Raw genomic sequence first — 5,414 nt, 5'->3', positions numbered from 1 at the left:
AGTGAGTTAATCTTAGCGAGTAAAGAGTAATTCATACGAATATGGTTGATTCACTGAACTTTAAGATACTTCAGCTCGCATCGTGAAACGTGCCAATCAAAACGCCTCGGCCATTATCTTCTTTTGCTTGTCTCTTGACTTCTGAGGCAACTTATTTTTACGGCAATTTTACCATAGACTTTTAGAGATTATTTCAAATACATTAGGCAATATGCACATGCACACACAGGCAGTAAAACATACTAGTATGTGATATTTCATTGTCACATATATATGGACAAAAACATAGGTCAGTCCTGCATTCAGTTAGAAATGTGTGCTATCAGAACCATAAACATATTTTGATATGCTCGGGGTTTTTTTCGAAGAAAAATGTCGAGGTATTTCCATTGCCTTGGTGTCGTTGTCGTCGGCGTCGTCGGTGCACACACACACACACTTTAAACATGGCCAAAACTGGAAACCTGTTAAAGATATTTCAATGACAAAAGGTTCCGTGACATGTTTACAAAAAACTATATGCACATGCTTGGCAAGGCCCTTAACAATGGCTTTAATAATTGTCGAGTTATGTCCCTTGTTAGACAAACAGCAACAGGAGAGTTGTCGCCCAGCGGCGCTTTTGTTAGATTCTAGTTCGGAATTGGCTGATAACATTGACTTCATTCTGGAACTGGCTGTGTTTAAAGAAAGAAGGAAGGGCTCTGAAAAATAAACGAAATGAGTTTAAAAGGTTATGAATAGGAAGACAAACATGTATTCTATTCGTTCGTTTGTTTGTAAAGCTACTCCAAAATCCTAGGATCTGATATATATCCATATGTCTCTGTTTGCGGAACAATTCAACAGTTTTGACCAGGAAACACTTTCTTATCTGGGAAGGTTGATACTGGAGTGTCAGTGGACATTTTCGAGGAGTTGTGACAATATATATATATATATATATATATATATATATATATATATATATATATATATATATATATATATATATATATATATATATATATATATATATATACTAATATACTAATCAAAATTGGCTTAGGATCACCTACAGCTAGTGCTAATGTGTTCCCATAGAGGCTTTGATTATTTTAGCTTCCATGGACTGGCTTAACTGGTGCAACACTTATTTGTCCGTCGGAAAATAAATTCGTTTAAATTCAATATAGTGCCAGAATATCACCCACATGCGTTAACCACCTGATAATATCAAAGACCATAGGCATAACCCAAGTATAACTAGCGTAGGAAGTAGGAGATTTGACTGACTATTAGAAAAAAATGTTTCCTTTTTATCATTCGTTTTATGAATTTTAGTATTTATCTTTCATTCAATTTTGACGTCAGTTCACTCATAACAGCTATGTATTTTGAAACTTAAATGATAAAGTGTGATCCTTTAATAGTAAAATTTAGAAAAATGATTTATTTTTTAAACTTTTTACTTGAACAATTTAAAACCAAGATCTTTCTTGTAAAAATTTCCTGTTCTGATTTTATAATTTCATACATGAGACTTGACCATCATGTTTGACAGAGCCCTTAATTGATTCCATATGCCACGTGATGTGGATGTGGAAAACTATATATACATGTCAGTACATTTTAAAATACTATTAGCAGATACCATGCAAACATGGTTGTCATCTTCAAATCTTAAAGATCTCACAATTTTGCCATTCTCTGTAGTTGTAAACCAGGGGACTTGTAAACCTGATGTAAAATCTCCAAAGTCGTAAATAACCAGCATTTTTATTTGATTAAAATAACGATTCTATCCTTCAACATGGACGGTAACAATTTATTGCCGTTTTCGGGCGGCACAGATCAAAGAAGAATGTTTGTGTATTCGTATTTATTGGACTTAAACTTGTTAAAGACATTATTAGGATTAGATACGGAATTATTGAAATTATTCCTCGACAGTATTGATACATTGAAATGAGGCATATAGAATATGATTGGGTCACAGTCGCGTGATGGAAATGCAATCCTGATATTTTCTTTATAGTGACATATGATCTGTAAAAAATAGTGCAAGTAACCTCAAAGTGTGCACTTTTCTACAGATTTACATAAGTCTAAAAAGGTCACACCCAGCAGAAAAATACCATGAAAATAATACATGAATGATAACTAAATAAAAATGTCAGAAATTATTGTGTGAGTTGTGAATTAAAATATTAATTATAAAGAATGGGCGGTGTGAGCGTAGCAGACCTTAAACACCCGCGAAAGTTGAAATTCTTTTAGATTAAGCCTAGTACTTATGTAGAACGTAATGATTGCCAATCTGCATTTCTATTGGCTGAAAATGTAGGTTTTTATCCTCGTATTACTTTAGTATACGCTTTATTCTAGCCTCAGCACCAGGCGAGATCGAACATAAATTAAGAATACAACCTACATTTTGCCCATTCTTTATCATTAAGATTTAAATTCATATCATCTAACAATTCATATATTCAGGCTCATAGGCAGATAACAAAACCGCTACATTTCCATTTAGCAGCGAAAACCGCCAAATTTCCTTTTAGTCATTATTTGGTTTTATCAAGTAAGTTATTTAGAATCTCATGCAGGCGCACTGGCTAATCGAAGGTCTTGCTGCTCATGGGAGGTGTGGAAAAAACCCCAAATCGTCCAAGTTTTCTTTTTATTTCAATATAGCAGAGAACGGGTAATACAATATGCCCAAATAGCTAGGACAATTTTTTATAAAATTTCTTCGGGGGGCTTACCAAACACCCCTGACAACACTTTAAACCAAATAAATTTCGGTATTGAGGGAGGGGCGCAAGTCGAAAGCTTGCGCCCCTAAGATACGCCCCTCTACCGTTAAATCCTGATTCCGCCCCTGTAAACGATTCGCGCGTCATTATGCACTGAATACTATGAAAGTCAGCATTTATTTTTTTGTTTTCTAAACAATAAGTCGGAGCCGGGCTAATCGTTTAGAGTAATGTCTGTCATGTGTGGTCCTCACAGACTTCATTATCTGGCGATGAACTTTTTGTGTACTTTGTCAGGTCCATACTTGTTGTCTGTCACGTCAAATAATATTTGAATTGAAGTTGTTTCAATCAAAGACCGAAGTATGTTGACATGTGCGAAAATAAATAAATTAATCTGAAAACTCCACGTAACAACCAATTGACATTTCTCATTTAGCTGTGTCAGCTTTGCTAAAATGATGCAGTTTTTTCATGGACTTGACGACATCAATGTTTGCTAAAGATTATCTTTCTAAACTTGAATTCGAATTATTGGTAGATTTTCTGACATAAGAAATTAGGCCTACAAGCAAATATGTTTGTTTTGGGTAAAGGTCTGAAAAATATATATCTTATAAAACATCTTATCATTTGAGGTGAGATTTATATTCGTATTTGGTTTAAAGACTGCAAATCTCTTCGAAAACACAGGACCACGGAGGCGAAAAACATAGTCCAGCTCCGAAGGCGGACGCCCTAACCGCTAGACCACGGAGGCGATATAGAGAGTCGCACCGCTCCGTAGGCGGACGCTCTAAACGCTAGACCACGGAGGCGATATAGAAAGTCGTACTGCTCCCTAGGCAGACGCCCTAACCGCTAAACCAACGAGGCGATTCTGTAGACGGACGGCCTAACCGCTAGACCACGAATGCGATATAGAAAGCCGTACTGCTCCGTGCGCAGACACCCTATCCGCTTGACCACGCAGGCGATATAAAACGTCATACCGCTCCGTAGGACGACGGCCTAACCGCTAGACCACGTAGACGATATAGAAAGTCGTGCAGCTCCGTAGGCGGACGGCCTAACCGCTAGACCACGGATGCGATATAGAAAGTCGTACCGCACCGTATGCGGATTGCCTAACCGCTAGTCCACGTAGGCGATATAGAAAGTCGTACCGCTCCGTAGGCGGACGGCCTAACCGCTAGAGAACGAAGGCGATATAGAAAGGCGTTCTGCTCCGTAGGCGGACGCCCTAACCGCTAGACCACGGAGGCGATATAGAAAAGCGTACTGCTCCGTAGGCGGACGCCCTAACCGCTAGACCACTTAGGCTATATAGAAAGTCGTACCGCTCCGTAGGCGGACGCCCTTACCGCTAGACAACGGAGGCGATATAGAAAGTCGTTCTGATCCGTAGTCGGACGTCCTAACCGCTAGACCACGGAAACGATGAAGAAAGGCGTACTGCTCCGATTGCGGACGCCCTAAACGTTAGACCACGGAGGCGATATAGAAAGTCGTACTGCTCCGTAGGCGGACGCCCTAACCGCTAGACCACGGAGTCGGTATAGAAAGTCGTACTGCTCCGAAGGCGGACGCCCTAACCGCTAGAATACGGAGGCGATATAAAAAGTTGTACCGTTCCGTGGGCGGACGCCCAAACCGTTAGAAAACGGGGGCGATATAGAAAGTCGCATGCTCCGAAGGCGGACGCCCTAACCACTAGACCACGGAGGCGAAATAGAAAGTCGTACTGCTCCGAAGGCGGACGCCCTAACCGTTAGACAAGGAACCGATATAGAAAGTCGTTCTACTCCGTGGGCGAAAACCATAACCACTGGAACACGGAGGCGATATAGAAAGTCGTAATGCTCCATAGGCGGACGTCTTAACCGTCGTACAACGGAGGCGATGTAGAAAGTCTTAGGTAAACGCAATTACCACCAGACCATGGAGGCGGTATGAATTAGTCATCACACTTCATAGGCTGATGCCCTTACTACTAGACCATTGGGGGCGCGGGTAAAGATAGCCCCCCACGCTCCGTTGGGGAACGCCTAAACCACTATACCACGGAGATGGTATAGATGGTTCTCCCGCTCCGTAGGCGGACGCCCTAACCACTAGACCACGGAGATGATATAAATGCTTCACCCGCTCCGTAGGCGGAGGCCCTAATCACTAGACCACGGAGATGGTATAAATGGGTTTTCTGTTCCGTAGGCGAAGTCCCTTACCACAAGACCACGGAAATGGTATAAATGGTTCTCCCGCTCCGTAGGCGGACGCTTAAACGTCTACACCACGGAGGTAGTATAGATATTCCTCCCGCTCCGTAGGCCAAGGCGGCAGTATATAAAAGTACTCCCGTTCCGTATATAGTCTTGTTGTTACGCACTTGAATGTCAATCCAGTGGTCGCAGGTTCGATTCCCGGCCGCACCAATACTCTTCATCTTTCGGAAGCAACGTTAAATGTGGGTCCCGGGTGACTGTGCTTTACACGTTAAAGAACATGGGTAGCTCAAACCAGGGTATTGGTAGTATTCCCACTCCGTAGGCGGCCGCTAGAACTACAAGACCAAGGAGAAAGTATAGATAATCCCCCCGCAGGCAGACGCCCTTGCCATTAGACCACGGAGGCGGTATATATAGTATTCATTGATGAAACAACAAACAAACAGCA

Source organism: Mya arenaria, chromosome 17 (assembly GCF_026914265.1).
Source record: "Mya arenaria isolate MELC-2E11 chromosome 17, ASM2691426v1".
NCBI classification, from domain to species: Eukaryota; Metazoa; Mollusca; class Bivalvia; order Myida; family Myidae; genus Mya; species Mya arenaria.
This window is presented reverse-complemented; position numbering follows the sequence as displayed.